The sequence below is a fragment of the Thalassophryne amazonica genome, chromosome 6 (genome assembly GCF_902500255.1).
Source record: "Thalassophryne amazonica chromosome 6, fThaAma1.1, whole genome shotgun sequence".
Taxonomy (NCBI): Eukaryota; Metazoa; Chordata; class Actinopteri; order Batrachoidiformes; family Batrachoididae; genus Thalassophryne; species Thalassophryne amazonica.
In genome coordinates, this window is record NC_047108.1 from 100,045,445 (window position 1) to 100,070,566 (window position 25,122).

Genomic DNA, 25,122 nt, shown 5'->3' on the forward strand with positions numbered 1-25,122 from the left:
CCTATCGTCGAGCCTGCCCACACAGCACCTTCATTAATTGACTTGTATTCATTCTGTAATCTGCTGTGTGTGGTTGTGGCATTCACAACAGTAAAGTGTTCTAATTTAACTCCCTCTATTGTCCGTTCATTTACGCCCCCTGTTGTGGGTCCGTGTCACTACACTTTCCCAACAGTACTAACCACTTGGCCACCACCACTGGTCAAATGATACATCGTTGAATATGTTTTGCAAATTTTTCCATGTTCAAACTCTTTATGTACTTTTAAAGAGCTTAGAAAATTTTAAAACCCTTAACAGTTGTCATATTTACTGTGTTTACGGGAGTATAAGCTGTTTTTTTTGTTGTTGTTTTTTTTGCTAGTTTGGGGGGCTTGCAACTTATACTCCCATGTGACTTATATACTGACAATCATGCTTGTTAATAATAATAACTATTTATATTGGGCTTTCACAGGACTTAACACATTAAATAAAAGAAATCAATAATAAAAATACACAACAGAAATGCACACAAAATCCCAAATTAAAGAACCGATTTAAAAAATAAATGTAATTGACTGACATTTTTAAAGTAGTGGTTTTAAAGTAAGGTTAGTGTTTTAGCAGCAGTTGCACAATATGTTTTTCTGTGTGCTGGTTGTAGGAGGTCCACTAAACAGTGAAAAAAAAAATCAGCTATCTCGGTCAGGCCTGGTGTTTTATCAAGGCTGGCCCATTTTCCTGAGATGTCTCGAGTGTGAACTCGCAGGGGAAAAGCATTTAGAAATGTACATAAATGCTGATGGTCGACAAATTAAAGGAAAACCAACATAAAGTGGCTCTGTCAGGTGTTATGCTGCCACAAGGCACCAGAGCATTTTTAGTGCATCTTCACAGACTCTGCTTGTCTCTGAACTCTGCTGGAGAGATGAACACCAAACCCCAGGGCTCCGCTCACCTTCACAGAGAGGGTATTTCTGATCGCCTCTGTTTGTTTGAAGACACAACTCAGGAATTCCTAGCATCCAAAAACTGGTTGCACTGTTACAGCAGGCTTTGACTAGAAATGGGGTAATGAGGCATTTAAGACAATTTTCTGGATGTTTGAGAGTTTTCAGAGAACACTGACTCACCACTTCTGTAATGTTCTTCATATGAAGAGTATTTGTTTGTCTCCGCAGTGCTCTGTGTTTTTGTGAAACTAGAAATGCTTATGGCCATACGGTGCATCTGGAAAGTATTCATAGCACTTTCTACATTTTGTTATGTTACAGCCTAATTCCAAAATGGAGTACATTCATTTTTTTCCCTCAAAATTCTACTCACAGAACCCCATAATGACAACATTAAAAGTTTTTTTTTCAAATTTATTAAAAATAAAAAAAAACTAAGAAATTACATGTTTAGTATTCACAGCCTTTGGTCATTACTTTGTTGATGCACCTTTAGCAGCAGTTACAGCCTCAAGACTTCTTCAATATGCAACACCTCTCAAGCTCCATCAGGTTGTATGGGGAGCGTCAGTGCACATCCATTTTCAGATCTCTCCACAGATGTTCAGTCAGATTCGGGTCTGTGCTCTGGCTGGGCCACTCAAGGACATTCACAGAGTTGTCCTGAAGTCATTCCTTTGATATCTTGACTATGTGCTTAGGGACATTGTCCTGCTGAAAGATGAACTGTCGCCCCACTCAGAGGTCAAGAGCGCTGTGGAGCAAGTTTTCAGCCAGGATGTCTCTGTACATTGTTGCATTCATTTTGCCCTCAATCCTGACTAGTCTCCCAGTTCCTGCTACTTAAAAACATCCCCATACCATGATGCTGCCACCACCATGCTTCACTATAGGAATGGTGTCTGGTTTCCTCTAAACATGATGCCTGGCATTCACGCCAAAGAGTTCAGTCTTTGTCTCATCAGACCAGAGAATTTTGTTTCTCATGGTCTAAGTGTCCTTCAGGTGCCTTTTGGCAAACTCCAGGTGGGCTGCAATGTGCCTTTTACTAAGGAGTAAGTTCCATTTAGCCACTCTACCATACAGGCCTGATTGGTGGATTGCTGCAGAGATGGCTGTCCTTCTGAAAGCTTCTCCTCTCTCCACAGAGGAATGCTGGCGCTCTGACAGAGTGACCATTGGGTTCTTGCGCACCTCCCTGACTAAGGTCCTTCTCCCCTGATTGCTCAGTTTAGACAGGCGGACAGCTCTAGGAAGAGTCCTGGTGGATCCAAACTTCTTCCATTTACAGATGATGGAGGCCACTGTGCTCATTAGGACCTTCAAAGCAGTACAAATGTTTCTGTACCCTTCCCCAGATTTGTGTCTCAATACAATCCTGTCTCGGAGGCCTATAGAGGGTTTTCAATCACGTGACCGATTTGCTGCAGGACAGGTGCCGTCTCCATTCTGGATTACAAGGAGGCTGGCGCGTGATAGAAAAATGGAGGGAATGTACGGTTATTACGATGCTTCAAATCCTCGAGATAAAGCTATTTATCATTTTATTTTATTTTTATTTTATTTTATTTTTTAGCACTGTTGTTGTGCGTTACCTGTGCTGCTCCACAGCCTGTCTAGTGGATTTTTATTTTATTTTAGCACTGTTGTCGTGCGTTACCTGTGCTGCTCCACAGCCTGTCTAGTGTCGGATTCCCTGTTTGGGAATCCGCTAGCTTAGCATAGCTACTAGCTCTTAGCCGTTTTAGCATGGCGGCTTCTCCTGTCTCTCCCGTACTTTTCTGCTCTGGGTGTGAAATGTTTAGTTATTCCTCGGCCTCTTTTAGCAGTAACGGTACATGTAATAAGTGCAGCTTATTCGTAGCTTTGGAGGCCAGGCTGGGCGAATTGGAGGCTCGGCTCCGCACCGTGGAGGGTTCTACAGCTAGCCAGGCCCCTGTAGTCGGTGCGGACCAAGGTAGCTTAGCCGCCGTTAGTTCCCCCCTGGCAGACCCCGTGCAGTCGGGAAGGCAGGCTGACTGGGTGACTGTGAGGAGGAAGCGTAGCCCTAAACAGAAGCCCCGTGTACACCGTCAACCCGTTCACATCTCTAACCGTTTTTCCCCACTCGACGATACACTCGCCGAGCATCAAACTCTGGTTATTGGCGACTCTGTTTTGAGAAATGTGAAGTTAGCGACACCAGCAACCATTGTCAATTGTCTTCCGGGGGCCAGAGCAGGCGACATCGAAGGACATTTGAAATTGCTGGCTAAGGCTAAGCGTAAATTTGGTAAGATTGTAATTCACGTCGGCAGTAATGACACTCGGTTACGCCAATCGGAGGTCACTAAAATTAACATTGAATCGGTGTGTAACTTTGCAAAAACAATGTCGGACTCTGTTGTTTTCTCTGGGCCCCTCCCCAATCAGACCGGGAGTGACATGTTTAGCCGCATGTTCTCCTTGAATTGCTGGCTGTCTGAGTGGTGTCCAAAAAATGAGGTGGGCTTCATTAATAATTGGCAAAGCTTCTGGGGAAAACCTGGTCTTGTTAGGAGAGACGGCATCCATCCCACTTTAGAGGGAGCAGCTCTCATTTCTAGAAATCTGGCCAATTTTTTGGGATCCTCCAAACTGTGACTGTCTAGCGTTGGGACCAGGAGGCAGAGCTGTGGTCTTATACACCTCTCTGCAGCTTCTCTCCCCCTGCCATCCCCCTATTACCCCATCCCCGTAGAGACGGTGCCTGCTCCCAGACCACCAATAACTAGCAAAAATCTATTTAAGCATAAAAATTCAAAAAGAAAAAATAATATAGCACCTTCAATTGCACCACAGACTAAAACAGTTAAATGTGGTCTATTAAACATTAGGTCTCTTTCTTCTAAGTCCCTGTTGGTAAATGATATAATAATTGATCAACGTATTGATTTATTCTGCCTAACAGAAACTTGGTTACAGCAGGATGAATATGTTAGTTTAAATGAGTCAACACCCCCGAGTCACACTAACTGTCAGAATGCTCGTAGCACGGGCCGGGGCGGAGGATTAGCAGCAATCTTCCATTCCAGCTTATTAATTAATCAAAAACCTAGACAGAGCTTTAATTCATTTGAAAGCTTGTCTCTTAGTCTTGTCCATCCAAATTGGAAGTCCCAAAAACCAGTTTTATTTGTTATTATCTATCGTCCACCTGGTCGTTACTGTGAGTTTCTCTGTGAATTTTCAGACCTTTTGTCTGACTTAGTGCTTAGCTCAGATAAGATAATTATAGTGGGCGATTTTAACATCCACACAGATGCTGAGAATGACAGCCTCAACACTGCATTTAATCTATTATTAGACTCTATCGGCTTTGCTCAAAAAGTAAATGAGTCCACCCACCACTTTAATCATATTTTAGATCTTGTTCTGACTTATGGTATGGAAATAGAAGACTTAACAGTATTCCCTGAAAACTCCCTTTTGTCTGATCATTTTTTAATAACATTTACATTTACCCTGATGGACTACCCTGCAGTGGGGAATAAGTTTCATTACACTAGAAGTCTTTCAGAAAGCGCTGTAACTAGGTTTAAGGATATGATTCCTTCTTTATGTTCTCTAATGTCATATACCAACACAGAGCAGAGTAGCTACCTAAACTCTGTAAGGGAGTTAGAGTATCTTGTCAATAGTTTTACATCCTCATTGAAGACAACTTTGGATGCTGTAGCTCCTCTGAAAAAGAGAGCTTTAAATCAGAAGTGTCTGACTCCGTGGTATAACTCACAAACTCGTAGCTTAAAGCAGATAACCCGTAAGTTGGAGAGGAAATGGCGTCTCACTAATTTAGAAGATCTTCACTTAGCCTGGAAAAAGAGTTTGTTGCTCTATAAGAAAGCCCTTCGTGAAGCTAGGACATTTTTCTACTCATCACTAATTGAAGAAAATAAGAACAACCCCAGGTTTCTTTTCAGCACTGTAGCCAGGCTGACAAAGAGTCAGAGCTCTATTGAGCTGAGTATTCCATTAACTTTAACTAGTAATGACTTCATGACTTTCTTTGCTAACAAAATTTTGACTATTAGAGAAAAAATTACTCATAACCATCCCAAAGATGTATCGTTATCTTTGGCTGCTTTCAGTGATGCCGGTATTTGGTTAGACTCTTTCTCTCCGATTGTTCTGTCTGAGTTATTTTCATTAGTTACTTCATCCAAACCATCAACATGCTTATTAGACCCCATTCCTGCCAGGCTGCTCAAGGAAGTCCTACCATTATTTAATGCTTCGATCTTAAATATGATCAATCTATCTTTGTTAGTTGGTTATGTACCACAGGCCTTTAAGGTGGCAGTAATTAAACCATTACTTAAAAAGCCATCACTTGACCCAGCTATCTTAGCTAATTATAGGCCAATCTCCAACCTTCCTTTTCTCTCAAAGATTCTTGAGAGGGTAGTTGTAAAACAGCTAACTGATCACCTGCAGAGGAATGGTCTATTTGAAGAGTTTCAGTCAGGTTTTAGAATTCATCATAGTACAGAAACAGCATTAGTGAAGGTTACAAATGATCTTCTTATGGCTTCGGACAGTGGACTTATCTCTGTGCTTGTTCTGTTGGACCTCAGTGCTGCTTTTGATACTGTTGACCATAAAATTTTATTACAGAGATTAGAGCATGTCATAGGTATTAAAGGCATTGCGCTGCGGTGGTTTGAATCATATTTGTCTAATAGATTACAGTTTGTTCATGTAAATGGGGAATCTTCTTCACAGACTAAAGTTAATTATGGAGTTCCACAAGGTTCTGTGCTAGGACCAATTTTATTCACTTTATACATGCTTCCCTTGGGCAGTATTATTAGACGGTATTGCTTAAATTTTCATTGTTACGCAGATGATACCCAGCTTTATCTATCCATGAAGCCAGAGGATACGCACCAATTAGCTAAACTGCAGGATTGTCTTACAGACATAAAGACATGGATGACCTCTAATTTCCTGCTTTTAAACTCAGATAAAACTGAAGTTATTGTACTTGGCCCCACAAATCTTAGAAGCATGGTGTCTAACCAGATCGTTACTCTGGATGGCATTTCCCTGATCTCTAGTAATACTGTGAGAAATCTTGGAGTTATTTTTGATCAGGATATGTCATTCAAAGCGCATATTAAACAAATATGTAGGACTGCCTTTTTGCATTTACGCAATATCTCTAAAATCAGAAAGGTCTTGTCTCAGAGTGATGCTGAAAAACTAATTCATGCATTTGTTTCCTCTAGGCTGGACTATTGTAATTCATTATTATCAGGTTGTCCTAAAAGTTCCCTAAAAAGCCTTCAGTTGGTTCAGAATGCTGCAGCTAGAGTACTGACGGGGACTAGCAGGAGAGAGCATATCTCACCCGTGTTGGCCTCCCTTCATTGGTTTCCCGTTAATGCTAGAATAGAATTTAAAATTCTTCTTCTTACTTATAAGGTTTTGAATAATCAGGTCCCATCTTATCTTAGGGACCTCGTAGTACCATATTACCCCATTAGAGCGCTTCGCTCTCAGACTGCGGGCTTACTTGTAGTTCCTAGGGTTTGTAAGAGTAGAATGGGAGGCAGAGCCTTCAGCTTTCAGGCTCCTCTCCTGTGGAACCAGCTCCCAATTCAGATCAGGGAGACAGATACCCTCTCTACTTTTAAGATTAGGCTTAAAACTTTCCTTTTCGCTAAGGCTTATAGTTAGGGCTGGATCGGGTGACCCTGGACCATCCCTTGGTTATGTTGCTTTAGACGTAGACTGTGTTTCATAATTATTGTATGGCCTTGCCTTGCAATGTGGAGCGCCTTGGGGCAACTGTTTGTTGTGATTTGGCGCTATACAAGAAAAAAGTTGATTGATTGATTGATCATGATAGATGTGTAGCAGTTGGTTCAGTGGATCCATATCTTATACCAGATAATGAATTTAGTGGTGATGTAACGAACTGGCTGACAGTGTCACACTGCGATATTGTGAACTAGGAAGCTGCCGACCAGGTCAGCCTCGCCGGCCTCCTGCAGAGCATCACAGCGGAGCTCTGAAAGCGGAGGTCGTCTTGAAGTCCTGAGCGATTTCTCTCACCAAGCACTAGAAGGGCAGCTTGCAGATCAGCAGCTCGGTGCTCGAGGACCACAATGTAAATAAGCATCCGTATTGGAAGCGTTCTTGTGTTATCCTCGGCAGTATTTTTATGTATTCTTATATAATTTTATTGCTGAATAAAATAAAATAAAATTCTGGGAGCAGTGGATTTCTGGTAGCGGCGGATCTCTCTCAGCGCCACAGTGCCGTGAGGCTTCTTCACACCGACGTTGAAGCTTCTGCAATTGTTTGCCAAATGCACGTAGTGTATCACAGTGGCCACCGCGTCGTAATCCAGAATGGCCGCGGGACACAAAATGACGTGACCGATACGTCACATGAAAACCCTCTGTTGACAGTTCCTTTGACTTTGTGCTTGGTTTGTACTCTGACATGCACTGTCAACACTGGGACCTTATATATAGACTAGGGATGGGTATTGAGAACCGGTTCCTTTCGGGTATTGTTAAGAAATGATTTGATCCACCGACATCAATAAACGTTTTGCTTAATGATTCCGTTATCTGTCCTTTAGAGTGGCTGTTGTTTTTGGGGGTGTTTGTCAGGAAAATGATACTTTCTCTACAGACCCTGCAGCAGGTCTGTAATCAACTTTTCTGCAGCACGGCTTTGCTTTGAACCTTGAACCAATCGAAGCAGTGGTTCGCAGATTGAAGCAGTGCTTCGATCTATTGCTTTGTTTATTCATTTTTTTATTTCGCTTTATCTTAATTTTCCCCCGCTAAAACCCTAAAGAGCATACAGTATGTCTGTGAGTATTATTTACCTTTTTTATGTTAAACTGACTTGTTATGGTGTTCTGAAACAGTTGCTAGATGTATTTTATAAGATAAAAATGGGATAGATGCTAACGCGTTAGCATGTCTATGGCATTTTCAATGTTAAAGTTAGCATTAAGCAGTTACAGCTGTCATCACGTTCGGGTGCATTTGTTACTGTATAATAAGCATTTGTTGTCGTAAAAGAGTCAAATGTATTACAAATTGTAATAGTTTTTAAATTTATTTTTGTTTATATATTAATAATCTAATGATTAGTTATTCTATACAATTTTTGAGAAAGAGACAAAAAGAACATGAAAAGAAACACAACAGAAAATATAAAACCAACTAACAATGAACATACATAAATAAATAAATACATACATACATACAGCAATACAACCCCTGGCAAAAAGTATGGAATCACCAGTCTCGGAGGATGTTCATTCAGTTGTTTAATTTTGTAGAAAAAAGCAGATCACACACATGACACAAAACTAAAGTCATTTCAAATGGCAACTTTCTTGCTTTAAGAAACACTATAAGAAATCAAGAAAAAAAGATTGTGGCAGTCAGTAACGGTTACTTTTTTAGACCAAGCAGAGGAAAAAAAATATGGAATCACTCAATTCTGAAGAAAAAATTATGGAATCACCCTGTAAATTTTCATTCCCAAAACTAACACCTGCATCATATCAGATCTGCTCATTAGTCTGCATCTAAAAAGGAGTGATCACGCCTTGGAGAGCTGTTGCACCAAGTGGACTGACATGAATCATGGCTCCAACACGAGAGATGTCAGTTGAAACAAAGGAGAGGATTATCAAACTCTTAAAAGAGAGTAAATCATCACGCAGTGTTGCAAAAGATGTTGGTTGTTCACAGTCAGCTGTGTCTAAACTCTGGACCAAATACAAAAAACATGGGAAGGTTGTTAAAGGCAAACATACTGGTAGACCAAGGAAGACATCAAAGCGTCAAGACAGAAAACTTAAAGCAATATGTCTCAAAAATCCAAAAATGCACAACAAAACAAATGAGGAACGAATGGGAGGAAACTGGAGTCAACGTCTATGACTGAACTGTAAGAAACCGCCTAAAGGAAATGGGATTTACATACAGAAAAGCTAAACGAAAGCCATCATTAACACCTAAACAGAATAAACAAGGTTACAATGGGCTAAGGAAAAGCAATCGTGGACTGTGGATGACTGGATGAAAGTGATATTCAGTGATGAATCTCAAATCTGCATTGGGCAAGGTGATGATGCTGGAACTTTTGTTTGGTGCCGTTCCAATGAGATTTATAAAGATGATTGCCTGAAGAGAACATCTAAATTTCCACAGTCATTGATGATATGGGGCTGCATGTCAGGTAAAAGCACTGGGGAGATGGCTGTCATTACATCATCAATAAATGCACAAGTTTACGTTGATATTTTGGACAATTGAAAGGATGTTTGGGGATGATGAAATCATTTTTCAAGATGATAATGCATCTTGCCATAGAGCAAAAACTGTGAAAATGTTCCTTGCAAAAAGACACATAGGATCAATGTCATGGCATAGGGTCAATGTCAACGAGCAGATCTGATTTGATGCAGATTTTAGTTTGGGGGATGGAAATTTACAGGGTGATTCCATAATTCAGTCCTCAGAATTGAGTGATTCCATATTTTTTTCCTCTGCTTGGTCTAAAAAGTAACCGTTGCTGACTGTCACAATCTTTTTTCTTGATTTCTTATAGTGTTTCTTAAAGCCAGAAAGTTGCCATTTGAAATGACTTTAGCTTTGTGTCATGTCTGTGATCTGCTTTTTTTCCACAAAATTAAACAACTGAATGAACATCCTCCGAGGCCGGTGATTCCATAATTTTTGCCAGGGGTTGTAAATAAGTGTTTCCTGTGAACACCTAGTGACTCTTACACCTCCATTTCATCCCTGTCTTATTTAAGTTTAATGACAGTTTGTTTCGGTCAAACCATATTTTCAGTGTGTTAATTTCTTCAGTGATTTCCTCCAGAACTATCTGCCAAACTAGAAAACTGCTGCATCCTAGTAAGAGCAGAATACTACTGGAATAAATTTGAATAAGGAAAGTTCTTTTTTTTTTCTCTGTTGTATGGCTGGGGGGGCCTGGCTGCCGGTTTGTTTGCCTTTTGTGTTTCCTCCCAGGTGGCATGCATTTGGGACTGAGTGGCTGTGTTGCTGAGGCTGTTAGGACTTCACCCTGATCACCTGCGACTCGTCAGGACTCACAGCTGAGGTGCATCTGGAGGGATTGGAGTATGTTGGCATTTAAGACTGAGGTGCCCAGTGTGCATTTGCCAGAGACTCGACCTTGTGACCAGACGGGTGAGATCGTCGTCTTGGGAGCCATCTCATCAGCAGCGGACGCTGAGAATGTCCAGGTTTGATGCACGGTCTGTGAAAGAGGAGAGGGTGAGGTCTCACGCTCGTCAGCACACTTCCTGAGGTACGTTGGATTTTGTGACTAACAGTTATACAGTCAGTAAATGTGGTGTCCCTCACACCTTATTGTATTGAGCTGTATGTTAGTCATGTATCAGCTTCCACTGCGGTGGTGATTTGTGAACGGGATGTTCCATGCCTGCAGGTTGGAAGCTGATCAGTAATCAAGCCAGGAAGTGTTTGCTGTTTGTACACCTTTAAGTGTTCTGTGTGTAGAGTGTGGACTCACATAATGGTTCCTTCTTTCACAGACTCGGTTGTTGCGGCCACCTGGGGGGTGTCGGCGGGGTCCTTGGGTCCGAAACAGCTTCTGGCTCCGGACCGTTAGCGCTGCTGGGAGCGCACCACGCCAGACCGCACCTTTTATTATTATTATGATCACTGTTATGTATTAAATTCAGTTAGCCTTTGTACCGTGCTCTGCTTATTTCATACTGGGTCCTTCAAACGCTGGTCGGTTCTCCGAGCTGCGTCCGACACATAACATTCTCACCTAAATGGATGCTCCACTCACTGCAGTTTATTGTCTGGAATAGTCCCAGATTTCATTTTAGAGCTTCTAGAATTCAAACATTTTCGTAAAGGTGGTGTTGGGGGTAATTTTGGGTTTCAGCTTTTTTTGTTTCTCACCACTTTATCCCTGAATATGTCAATCGTGAGTCACCTTTGTGCGGATTAAAGTCACTGTCTTGTTGCAAGAAAGAAATGAGAATCATCCTCCGTTCTGTTCACACAGCTCCAAATGCTGCGCAGCTCTCTGCCGAGTCAAGTTAGAATGATAGAATCCAGTCAGAATTAATAACTTCAAAGCGAAACACCGTTTTGTTGATTTTATTTATGTCCAGAGATCAAGGATACAGTGACCAATTTCATATTTATTTGGTTTAAGACTCAATGAAATACATAGGAAACCTGTAAAGCCGACATTTAGTACAAAATTCACGAGGTATCGATAAGGGAATCGATAAGGAATCCGATCGATAAGCAGAAACGATAATGGCATCAATATTGATAAAATCTTATCAATACCCATCCCTAATATAGACAGGTGTGTACCCTTCCAAATCATGTCCAGTCAACTGAATTTACTCCAGGTGGAATCCAATTAAGCTGTAGAAACATCTCAAAGATCACATGATTTCTTAGTTTATTTTATTTTTAATAAATTACAAAAATCTAAAAACAACAGCAAACAAACATTTTTCCACATTGTCATTATGGGGTATTGTGTGTAGAATTTTGAGGAAAAAAAATATTCATTTAATCCATTTTGGAATTAAGGCTATAACATAACAAAATGTGGAAAAAGTGAAAAGCTGTGAATACTTTCCAGGTAACACTGTACTTCGATCGTGGTTGTACTTGTGTATAACACGTATTATACATCACCATGGTCTCAGAGCGACAGTAATGCATCACACACCCACGCACTCACCTCTCAGCGGTTCTGAGCAAATCCAGAGCAGGAATCCGAGTGTCTGATTGGAAAATTGTGTACGCTAACCCCGTGTTTCATGTTGATGCATAAAACATAGATTTCATCTGAGAGTGCGTTTCCTTTTGCCAGGCCGTATACGGGGCACACAGCCAACGTGCCGTTTGCACCTCCCCGTCCACAGTCCTCACTGCCTCCTTGCAGAGGTGACTGATGAGGAGGCTCACTGGTGTGTCAAATATGGGGGAAATAGTCAATCAGCTCGGCCAGTGTGACAGGCCTTCGTGCCGCTGTAGTTTGGAACTGCTGCTGTAGAGAGTGTGTAAAAGTCATACTCCCAGCCAGACTGAGGATAAACACATGCGTGTGGAAAGGGTTTCACCTCACCTGACTCTTGAAGCTCATTGTGTCTGTGTTTGGTCCACCTGAAGCAGTGTGGGATTTATTATGCCGGGACTGTTAGTATGCGAGTTGTACCTGAGGATGTCGGTTTATGCATGCATGCATTTGCAGTGTATCCGAGTATGTTTTTATATACAGAAATAAAAGAAAGGATGAAAAGAAAGAATATTTGTGCGGGTCATTTATGGAGGAGAGTGTTGATGTGATTTAGTGTGTGGGAGCTGCATGGGCCACTGAACTTGGAAAATGAGAAAGCAGAGGTAGCCGTTATTAGAGGTGTGCCTTGCTGACTACTTTATGAGTGTAATCAGATGTGTGTGCCTGTGCGTACATGCACATGTAGATGGTTATGTGAGTCTGTAGCTGGATGTGAATAGATAAACATAGCAAGGGTACACACGCAGTCTATCATCTTCATTGTCTGGGCAAAGCCTACTCGTGTTGGCGTGTATAAGGACAATCAAAGTTGACTTATCTTCTGCTTCCTTCCTGCAGTCACGCTGCATGCGAGTGTGTAAGGTCCTGACCCGAGCTGATGCATCAGTGGGCGTGCAGAGTGATCTCAGACATGTGCCAGGGGCCGAGGTCAAAGGTCATCCTATACAAACTAACACAGAGAAGTAGTGTGAGAGGAAATTGAAGACTTCGGGACCACTTGGCTAACACTCTCACCCATAACATCACATACTACCCACACCTTCTCACCATCGTTCATCCTCTCAGTACAACTTCCATCAGACTTTTGCATTTTCCTCCCCAGTCTAGTCTGGTGAGAACCTGGTGTTGCAACTATTGTTTATTTTCATCACTAAGCAATTTAAAGTTTGAAGCTTGACAGAAAACAGCAATAAACTACTGGTTAAATTTCGGAACAAATCAGGTTTTCCAGCTTTGATCATCGGACCTTATGGTTCTACTGATTCTCTGTTGTCCTTTATTTCTAATTGCTGCTACTCCTAGAGTTCTTAGTGAGTCAGAATTTTCAACCATGCAAATTAGACCCCTAGGGCAACAAACTAATGGAGCTGGAATGTTTCAGAGGTCAAGGTCAGAGTGCAAGATCAAAATTTTGGCCCACTGCAGATAAATAGGAGGAAATTTTTCAAAGATTTACAACGGCTGAATTGTATGTTGTGGACCCATAGTTACTTTCAAAATATACCTTGGGCAGTGAGGTAATGAGTGACCTTGAAGCTTGAAATCAAGGTCACACAAACTATGATCATGTAGGGCTGTATGGTGACTCAGCTGTGCTGCATAGACTCATAATTATTATTTCACATGAGTGAGAAATCATATATGTGCTTTTAAAATCTTCTGTTGCATTTGATCTTGGCTCATCTTGAAGGTTGAAATCAAGGTCACGTTTGATCACTCAGTTGAACAGCTCCTGATTGCGCACCATACAGAGCACAACAATATGCAAAGAAGCATCTGACAAAGTCTATCAAAAGTAAGCATAAATGCCATGAATATGCTAAGAAAATGTCAAGAAAAAACGTTAAGAAAATGCCAAGTAAAAATACAAGGAAATGAATCACAGTACTTGTCATTCCTGCTATAATGGTGGTGTATTTTTTTCATAAACAAATGTGAACATGAAACACCGTCATCCTTTTTGGTCAGTCCAAGATGGATAGCGTGCATTAGTCTGAGTGGTATAGGTATTTACAAAGATCTGCTTTTTACTAGATCCATCCATCCTCTAACCCCACTTATTCCATTTAAGGGTCAGGGGAGTCTACAGCCTAATAAAATCTGTTGTTAATAATAGAGTTCTGATTTGTCATGTGTCAGCGGAGCTTTATGGCTGACAGATCGGCTTGGTTTTATAGGCAGAAAGATGTTTTCAAATGTGCATAAAAACATTTCAGACTATTCCTGCAGCAATCCATCATAAAGTTCATAATATTTCAAAAACTGCAGTTTATCGGAATATCTCAAAATACGGCTGTACGCAATATGGTCATAGGAATTTGGTGTAAAATACCATCGCTATCATTTCCATATTGATTTGACCTCTCAGTAAAGTAACAGTGGCAGCAGATCTACTTTTACACATTTGGTGTGCAAATATCAATGCACTCATTACACGCAAATGTGTCATGTCTTTAGCCTTTCAACATGTGTAATGCTGCGTTCAAATTGTCACAGGAGAACATTTTAAATGCATCGCCTTCATTCTCACAGTGCACACCACAGCAGAATTTTGCATCGAAAGGAGGTGCTGCTGCAATTGATTATTTTCTTTATTGACTAATCTGTCAGTTATTTTTTGATTAATTAATTGGTTGTTTTGTTCATAAATGTTTGAAAATGGTGAGACGAGCCAATCGCTGTTTACCAAAATCCAAGAAGACGCCATCAAATGTCTCGTTTTCCCCATAAACCAAAGATAATTCAGTTTATTATTAGATTAAAAAACTAGTGAGGAAATCAGGAGTATTCAAATTCATGAAGCTGTAATCAGAGACTTTGGCCATTTTTTTCAACAAATATGCAGAATAATCGATGAATGGAATAGTTAGTGATCAGTTTAGTAATCAGTTAGTCATTGGAATTCATGGAGAAAAACTGGAGACAGACGTCCATAGCTCCTACTAGGGTATAGTACCAACCCAGTGAGTCAGATATGTAGCTGACACTTGGACAAAGGTTAAGATTTATGAAAGGGTAGGCCTTTATAAATCATATAATGCAGTGGCCTTCCTGGAGTGTGTGGTACTCTTACCATATTAATTGGACAGGATGTCGCACCAGAGTATGAGATGCATCTGTTCAAAAACGCACTATGAAGAGTTAAAAAAACATAAGGCACACTGGTCTATGAAACCTGGTGGTATTGCTTCTTGCAACTTAGAAGCAAAGTGAATTTAATTGCCACATTATTTATTTATAACACAAACATTGTGTTAGCCAGCAGAAGCTAATGGGCTAATTCATGTTATCGTACATGTAAACTTGATAAATTCTAGCTAGCTACTAGTTGACTGTGCAAGTACTTGCTAACCATTTTGAGTTTTGAACACCCAAGCTAACATGAAGTACCTCCAACGTACAAGGAACCACTCATTTCTGCATGTAACAGCACTTAATTTGAAGTTCAAGTGGCATGCTCTTAGAATAAATCAAAAATAAATCTAAAATCTAAAAATAAAATGTTGTATGCTGACTTATTATTGGAGTTGGTTTGCTCTGATTGGTTATAACAGTCTTCCCTCTGATTGGTACAAAGATGCATAAGTCTTTTGTTTGTCTCATTGTTTAAGTTGCATGTGTTGAGGAGGTGATCTTCTAAAGGTTAAAGAGGCAGATTTTTGACCAGATGGTCTTCGGTTTAACTTCCTATCAGAGGAGAATCAAGAAAGTCCCTTGCGTAAGGTCTTTAATGTGTCTGCACTTGCACACATGGGTCTATGTGAGGCATCAGTGTAAAGTGCTTTGATCATCTGTATTAGATGGGAAATTTCTAGAAATACACTCATTTACAATTTGTTGCTTTGCATAGACAATCAAAGGTTTCCCTTATGTACTGTGCATTCCCACTATGAAACACAAGAGAATGATTTTGTTCACACGTTTTAAGAAAGAAGAGTTTCCCCACTTCAAAATGAGAATACTCCCCCCAAAAAAACTTTGATGAGCTTTGTATCTGCAAACTGATATCAACCAACAAAACTTTGATTGACAAATTAATTTATATTTGTTAATCTGCAGCTATCATACTTTCATTTCATTTTCAGGATAAGAATCAGCTTTATTGGCCAATTAAGTATGCAAATACGGGGAGTCTGACTCCGATTTAGTATTGCTTTCGTAGTACTTACAGTGCTGTGAAAAAGTGTTTGCTCCCTTGACCCTTTACATGTTAGATTTTTATTAGGGCATCAACAAACGAAACAAAAATTCAGACCTTGTATATTAGAATTTCCAAAATCCTTCTCTTTAAACTCACAGTGAAAGTAAATGTCTACAGTTTGATATAAATGAATTAAAAATCTAAAAGCCAAAATGATGGTGTGAATAAGTAAGTGCCCCCTTTAGTAGAACACATGTAAACCATCACTTTTTTTATACAGTTTTCTTCAGACAAGTCAGGGGATGGATACATGAACATTTCCAAGACACTGACTATGTCTTGGACATTATTTACATGAATTATGAAGAAATACAAACAGTATAGCACTCTATGGTAAATTTGTGTGGAGTAGATGTTCTCAAAATCTGAGTGATTATATAAGAAGGTGAAGAGTGAGGAAAGCCACCAAGACACCAGGAAAACCCTGATGAAATATAGACTTCTGTAGTGCAAGTTTTGCATTTTGTATCACCACTCCTGCCTTCATAGTGGAGTTGCACAGAGAATAATTTTCTTTCAACAAAACAAATCTATGCTTGAATCTCCAATGTGCCTTCTGGCAAATTGTAGCTGAACTTTCAAGTGTGTTTTTTTTTTTTCCTCTTTCTTTTTTTATAGAAACCTTCTCTATACTACTTCATCATGAAGCTGTCTAAATGGTGATGCAGCACTCAAAACCTGCACTTTGCACAATCTCTTCAATCACAGCCACAGACGTCTATAACTTCTTCAGGGTTGTCCTGGTGTCTTGGTGGCTTTCCTCACTCTTCACCTTCTTATACAGTCACTCAGATTTTGAGAACATCTACTCCACACAAATTTACCACAGAGTGCTATACTGTTTGTATTTCTTCCTAATTCACCTAAATAATGTCCAAGACATAGTCAGTGTCTTGGGAATGTTCACGTATCCATCCCCTGACTTGTCTGAAGAAAACTGTATATAAAAGTGATGGTTTACATGTGCTATACTAAAGGGGGCACTTACTTATTCACACCATCATTTTGGCTTTTAGATTTTTAATTAATTTATATCAAACTGTAGAGATTTACTTTCACTGAGAGTTTAAAGAGCATGATTTTGGAAATTCTAATATACAAGGTCTGAATTTTTGTTTTGTTTTTTGATGTCCTAATAAAAATCTAACATGTAAAGGGTCAAGGGGGCAAACACTTTTTCACAGCACTGTACATGGTAAACATTAAGTAGAACATTATGCAAATACATAACATAGACAGTACTATACAAGGTGTATGTGTGTTGTTTTGTACGTAAGGTCATACAAGAGATGCTCCAGTAGGATTCCTTCTGTTTCTGTATAGTCAACGTTCTAGCACAGCTTGTCTTATCTGACTCTGTCAGTGTTTGTGTACAATCCTCACAAAACACACACACATCAGAGAAGAAAACATGCACTATACCGTGAACTTCATCCTGCAATCTAATCCAAGCGTTACTGCAGAGGTGGCTCGGTCCCCAATATGTTTAGTGTATCAGCCCAGCAACGCAAGCAATGCCTGAAATTCAATTTGATCTGCATGGCCGCCATCACTTGACTATAGCCGATGTCCGTCCTACTCCACCTCGCTCCCTATCTGTTCCTGAGCCACCATTGAGCCCTGGGCTCCAATTAATCCCATGATGCCTGGCTGTGGTTGGTATAGTGACCAGACAGGGCGCAGAAAGAGCTGTGATTCCCCAGGTGAAAGGTGGGATAGACTTTCTGATTCGCTCCAGCACACAGATAGACTTACAGCTCAATTTCAACCTCTCACCCTCACTGGTCTATCCTCGTGACTAAAATAGGACCAAGGAAAAGGAGAACGAGCAGAGTGAATGGCTTCTTTTTCTTTTTCACTCTTTTTTATGAGTCTCTTTTCAAGGGCATGACGACACTCCTCGATCACTGTTTTAGAGAGGATTTCATAGGATGAGATTCTGAGATGTGCTTTATAGCTATAGGGTTGAGCACAAAACCCACTCTGGATTTGGTACTGGTTCCTCCTGGACGTAATCCCAGCGCTCATTCTGGTGCCAAGTTAATGCCTGAGTACAGTGGGAGCACTGAGAATACAACCAAACCAACTAACTATATGTTCAAACTAAACGTGAATAATGTCATAGAAGAGCTTTTCTTCGTGAGATTCGTAAACAAAAATGGCGACTTTTTGATGAAAGTAAAGTTCAAACTGCCGAGACAGGTCTGTCTGTGATACTACTACAAGTAGAAAAGATGAACAATATCTCAGGTAATTAATTTTGCTAAATGTAAAACCAGGGCCAGTGTCTCTGCAAAGATTTTTATTGTGAAAGTCTGAACAAGAATGAACCACTGAAGTGAACACAGACATTTTCAACAGTTTGAATAATGTTTCAGCGAGTAGTAAAATGGAAAAAGAGCAGATCCATGGTGGGTAGGTGGGGGGACATGGGGATTTGCTTCGGTAAAGATTGAAATGTTGGAATACTCAATATTTTGGACTGAAATTGAAATTTTTAACATGGTCAGATGAGCTGATGTTATGATCCGGATTCTACAATACAGTGCAATAGTTGCATACTGATCCAGAATGATCCAAGTGATTAAGATGTTGCAATCTGATATTTAATTCACAAGGTGAAACAAAATAGTGTCTTCCTGGTCTTGGTTTTACATCGTGATGTCGTATCCTTGAAGTAGTTTTGACGTAATCCTTAAAAGTCTACCAGATCACCTCCAAAATTTAATGGATCCAGATCACCTCCAAAATTTAATGGAGTCTTCCAAGGCCAAACTTTGGTGAAAATCCATTCAGTAGTTTTGACATAATCCCCAAAATCTGACAAGCGTACGAATTTAAATCCTGATCCAGAATTTGGAACCGGATCATGCCCTAGCTATCTGTGATGCAGATTTGGTGAGAAGCTGTGGTGGAGTTTGTTTGTTTGTTTGTTTTAATGTAATCATTCAAAGCCTATATAAAGTGAAATATTGATCAAATATTGATGACAATGATGTTATTACATCATCGTCATCTGGACGTAATAAATCACCTGTCTGTGTCTGGTGTTTTCCTATCCTTTTGTCATTTATTAAATGTGTTCCTTGTCAGCTGATGTCTGGTACAGCAAAAAAAAAAAAAAAAAAAAAGTGATGTAAGTACACAGTTTTCAATATTTGCTACACAGACAATAATTTACGTCACTGAAACATTTTGCACAGTTTTTATATTAATGCTGAAAACTCTTATGGCTCATATGGAAGCTTCAAAAAGCTCCTACCTGTTTTTTCTGTCAGCCTCTCATTAAAAACAGCGGTACATCTAGTCTGTCCCAGACTGTCAACACGTGAAGTCAGTTTTCTCCACGTTCAGTTCAGAAATACTGTGTGTTGCTCTATGTCCCACTCTCTCATTCTCAAAACAGCAAAAAACATCTAGCCAGCAAAAACTCCCCTCAAAGTTTTAAACATGCACAAAACTTTCTGACAAACTTTGCAGACATCAGCTGACAAGAAACTCATTTTGCTGGTTGGAAAATGGACTTCTGTCAGGCAAAAATGAACACACACACACAGAGTAGCTCCTTCATCGTGCTTCTACAAAGCTAGCCACATTGCCACACAACACATCTTATTTCTTGCACAAGAGTCTTTCACAATAAGACCACAGGACAAAGTCCGACACGGAAGAGGAGAAAAACATTGTGAAAACACATTAGTTTTTGGTAATACAATATGCTGGGGGTCTCAGAATTATTGTAGGTGGGCATTTTATAAAGTTTAATAAAAAATTATTTCAGGTGGGTGTTTAACCAACTTTCTTCAAAAAGGGTGGGCTGATGCTTGAATACAGTAAAAAAAAAAATACAAAATTTACCTTTGTGTTGTTATTATTTTTAAAGTGTGTCTGTACAAGCACCGTTTATGGCACTGGCACAGGTTTTAAAATATCAGTTTACCACCAGTATCGCAAAAACCTTAACAATAATCACAGTTTGGTCAACTTGTGCGAAAATACCAGCTTTGCAGCCCTGACCCACTGAGCTTTTCTGACCTTGCTGGGTGTTTAAGTTGTTTGTACTCCTTGCACTGTGATCTTTTACTTTTTGTGGACAAGGCAGGATTTGTGAATTAATCATAAGTGGTTCAATAGCTGGCCTTTGCTGTGCTCCATCATTGAGAGATCAATAGGGGAAGGTCAGTGGCAGTATGGTGGCAGTGACTGTTCTGAAAACAAGACAAGGAGGGCCACATTCAGGTGATCCATATAGGTCTGGCATGAGGTGTTATGGAGAGGAGAACTTGTCCTTGTCCCATCCTGTCTCTGGCCTGGTCTTTGATGGACTGGTCTGACCTCAGTTGGAGTCCAAGGTCCTCTTACCATTATCATGCCATCTGGGCACGGTGCTTCCACTTGTATTTTTTAATGACTAAGAATATTAAGCAAAGCTAATTCACACGTTGATATAAAAGTAAAGCCAGAACAGACTGATTTGTTTAGATATTAATAAGTCGCTAACAGCTATAGAGCAATATTCTGCAGTTGACAGATTAACTACATTAAAGCCACAAGTTCCCTTTTATCCTTTTTTCAGCAGTGGCTCATCTGATTTACTTGATCTTTCTCATCTTGATTTCAAACATTTCAAACTTCTCTCTTTTGTTTGTGTTCCAGTCACTTACTCTTTTATTTCCATGATGGCTTTTACAGTTTGATCTTAAAAAATGTTACCTGTGGAGTGTCGCATGAACAGGAAACCCTCATCTCTCATCTTCAATCGCATATCCAGGATTGGGTCGCGGGGGCAACAGCTCCAGCAGGGGACCCAAAACATCTCTTTCCCAGGATACATTAACCACCTCTGACTGGGGGATACAGAGGCCTTCCCAGGCCAGTGTGGAGATATAATCTCTCTACTTAGTCCTGGGTAGGGTCCCTTTATTGAGAGAATAGCATGAAATAAGAACATGCTGCCATTTTGTGGCCAATTGTGCTGAACTACTGAATGAATGTTTTATGTTTTGAAAGTTTTTTAATGAGTTAGCCACATACAGCAACACATCCAGGTACAGGTGCTATCAAAATCAATATAAAAATAGTTAAGCTATCAAATTTACATGAATTTACGCCAGTGTTTACGACAGTTTTAAAGTTCTCAGTCTTTGGATTTTGCTTTATTCTAGACTAATTTGACCCTCAACAAGCTTTTCTTTCTACAATCATCACCTCCAGTTCTTACCGGATCTGTGTTGTAAATTTGTGGACTTTTCTGATTCATTTGTAATCAGCGTGCGCACTGCAAAACCTATTAAAATATGAGAGGAGACAATGGAGTGAAAGCATTAAAGTGTCAAATCACAGCCTTGTGCTGTGTCTGATTTAGCAGGTGCACATCCAGGCCGTGGGTCCGAGTCGGAGCACTGTGTTACAAAATAGACGGCCGTTTTTTTAATCATGGAAATGACTCCGGTCCCACATGCGAGGGATTTTTAATGGAAATACTTTGCGATTGGACAGGACTGTTTATCTGATGTTAGCGAAAAATCTGTTATACAAAATCCGTTATATACAGCGTTTATTAAATGGAAAATAATACAAAAACAGTGGGACTTTTTTGTCCGGTAACTGCGAATATCCGGTTTATGTGATGACCATTAGGCAACTTTTACTGTCCATGGGACTGAACACTAAATTTACCTACCTCTCAATACGATGAAGTCGCTTCCTTCCCACACGGCTGGCTTTATTTTCCCAAATTTTTATTCTGTTTGGATCTGAAGGGAATCTGTACATCTTGAACCCCTTGTTGTGTCTATTTGTGCCTCCAGATGCACAGCAACTCATCATTTTCAGTGATTAAATAAATAAAATACCTGGATTTACATGCAGATAGATTAACAGTGAATGCTATTTTGACCCCAGGATGACACCACGAGTCACGTGAAACTTTTTTTTTTTATTGTCATGTCGTTATTCTCTGAATTAAGGGACTCTAGTCCTTGGTCTTCCCCGGGGTTCCCTCCCAGATGGACGTGCCTGGAACATCTCCCTAGGGAGGTGCCCAGGGGACATCCTTACGAGATGCCCAAACGACCTCAGCTGGCTCCTTTCAACGCGAAGGAGCAGTGGCTCTATTCTGAGCTCCTCACTAATGACTTAGCTTCTCACCTTATCTCTAAGGGAGACACCAGCCATCCTCCTGAGGAAACCCATTTCGGCCGTTTGTACCCGCAATCTAGTTCTTTCAGTCATGACCCAACCCTCATGACTACAGGTGAGAGTAGGAATGAAGTAAATCGAGGGCTTCGCCTTTTAGCTCAGCTCCCTTTTCATCATTATAGTACAGTAGAATGAATGCAATGGCATCTCTACTGCACCAATTATCCTGCCAGTCACACGCTCCATTGTCCTCTCACTCATGAATAAGACCCAGAGGTACATGAAATCCTTCAAGTACTTGCCATGGAGCCCGGTCGGATACAGCAAGAAAAAGCAACATGGACTTTCCATCTCTGATGTCGGGCATATTGTCCCATGGGTGGCAGTGAAAGTCGAGGGCCTCGATGGACCAGAGCCAGGTGGCAGAGGCTAGCTCTGAGGGCACAGAACACTACCTCGCAGTGTGGGAAGGAACCGGAGCTTATGCAGGAGGTGGAGCATTACCAGTTAGATCTGGTGGGAAAAGCAAACCAACAAAGATAAATGAAAATGTTTGATAATTTGATTTAAACTCTTGAAACTGCATGACCACATCATTAACCAAATGGCTGAATTACTCTGCTTGTTGTTTTTGGTGAGGAAAGGGCTATTGTCACTAATATTGACTACCTGACCTTTTCTTGTTGCAGTGTACTTGAACTTAGATTTAATTGTGTTACTATTTTCTTACTATTAGAGTAAGCTGCTAAAACTGCTTCGGTACCCCGTGACATGAAATCAGGCTGCTCGTAATTCCATATTGTCCATGCATTATTGAAGGAACTAAAGCATCCTCTTTACAAAGTGTCAGTGCAAGAGGACTTAAGTCTGGATGAACACAGCATGCAGTTGTCAGCAGGATCTGGACTATGAGAACAGAACGTCTAATGGCGCCTTTATTTAAGAATGATTTGTGAAGATTAGAGTGCAGAAGGTGAAGTATGATTCATCATCACTAGTTCCAAATAAACATGCATATGCATAGTGGCTAAAGGCTTGGAGTAGCATTCACCACAAATATGACATGGCAGGCTTTTGAGAGAGCAGTTGAAAGTCAGCATTTCAGCCCAGTTATGCCCACATTATGCGCTCACACGCGCATAAAGTGCCAGTGCATTTCAAAGTGACTCAGAAGTGCCTTCAGATTCAAAATCTTAAAAGCACTGTCATTCAATTTTGATGTCGCCTAAGATATACAACAAAAGTGCACATTAACCCTGACCGCCATGCGCATATCTGTTAGATGGCAGAGTTAGCAGATGTTCGACAGGCTAATTTGTATGTTTTACGGTATGTATCTAGATACATGGGCTATATGCTTCAGGAATTATACTGTTTATTATATAATAATTTGTTGCAATCGGTTAGAATTCTTTATTTAATGTAGACATTCTTTTTCCATCATAAATTAGAATTTGTCAAACGTGGGGTTGCTTACCTTCAAATACATATTTCATGAAATACCAAGTATCTTCTTACGTTATTTACTAGTGTATGCAGAATGTTGGCACTGCTTCTACTCACCTTTTGTTAACCACTGGGGGCCGCACCACATAGAGTAACAAAGTGCAGCATAGAAGAAGCACAGAAGAAGAAGCCAGCTGCTGTTAGCATAACATAAATAACATCACATAACTTTCCTGTTCTGAACCAATATGATAGTATTTCCAACAAATTGTAAATGGAAAATAAAGTTCAAACGGGTACCGCCTGTCATTATCAGACATGTTGATTTTGTTGTTACCTCGCAGGCATAGTTAAATGTTCCCGTGACCAATCTTATGAGATCCTTGCACCAACCTTTGAACTCCTATGAAATTAGAAGACGCGATTGATTGAGCGGTTTGTGTATTGATGTAGTTGTACCTAATTCTTTAAAATTGATATTCTATTCGTATTGGTTAACTATTACACCCCTAGTAATTTGTAAATAATGTCTATTAAATAACGTCTGAAACTCAGGGCTTTAAGCCTGAGATGTGATGGCAGTCTCCCTGAAATGTGCATGAAACCGACTTAGCGCTATCAGCGCACCATCACCGCCAGTCACTAGCCTCCTTCTCATTCTGCAGAGCTGTTGTGGACCAGATAAGTGCAACGGACATACAACACCCTCCTCCCCAACTGCTTCCATCCTCCTTATGTTGTCCCCAAATATTCCATCCACCCTCCCACACCAATTCATCCTTTACAAGGTCTGTTAGGGACACAGATACTGATGTGTCGCTACATCTGTAATTTATATTCTTTGTAAATTGTCTGACTTCTTTTTTTCCTTTTTCACTGCGATAAGTGCGGGGGGAACATCTGTTTTGTGCTGGAAGGCAGAGGGCCAGGGCCTGTGTTCTATGGCAATCACTGGCAGTGTAGATAGAGAGAAAGAACAGAGGCGCACGATCTGTCTCGCTATCCTGAATTACAACTCCAGGGGCCCAGCCACCATCTCATCATTACTGCTTTATTTGCGTGAACACATTGCGTTCCATCTGTACAGCCTTGATGATCACTACTGGATACCGTGTTTGGCAAATGTGCTTTCATGATATACCTCAATCTAATTCACTCTGACCGTTTGCTCTGTTGATTATTTTTAATAAATTTCCAAAATGATTATGCATTTCTGCAGCACCAACACAGGCCAGAAGAGAGAGGGGATAGAAGGATACATAAAAGAGAGGAATAGCAGGATGTGATTTAATCCAAAGTTGTCCCATAAGCTTACTGATGCACCACAGCGTGATTCTGATAATTAGCATCTATATCTAAACATGCATTGTTGACAGTATGACCGGCCCGAGGCTGTGGCTATCACACAGACAGCGTGCCGAGGCCTCATTGGCAGTCAAAGAGAAACTTAGCGACCCGCGCCATCTCGACATTCGAACCCTAGCGGGGTAGTTAGAGGGCTTTGGAGCAGCACAGACAAGGAATCTCAATCCCCAGGCTGTGGCAGATTTACATTTAAAGTAGTTTCAGCAA

General features: G+C 40.4%; 1 protein-coding gene and 1 long non-coding RNA gene across 9 annotated transcripts in view; one reads left to right on the top strand and one right to left on the bottom strand.

Moving 5' to 3' along the window:
• camta1a (calmodulin binding transcription activator 1a) overlaps positions 1–25,122 on the top strand; it is a 919,840-nt gene that overhangs the window by 464,701 nt on the left and 430,017 nt on the right. The window lies entirely within an intron of this gene.
• Positions 1,835–19,085, bottom strand: LOC117512744. The gene is made up of 3 exons (XR_004561369.1): positions 18,986–19,085; positions 3,676–3,684; positions 1,835–1,847 (listed from the first exon to the last, which is right to left on the bottom strand). It is a non-coding gene; the product is annotated as an uncharacterized LOC117512744 (long non-coding RNA).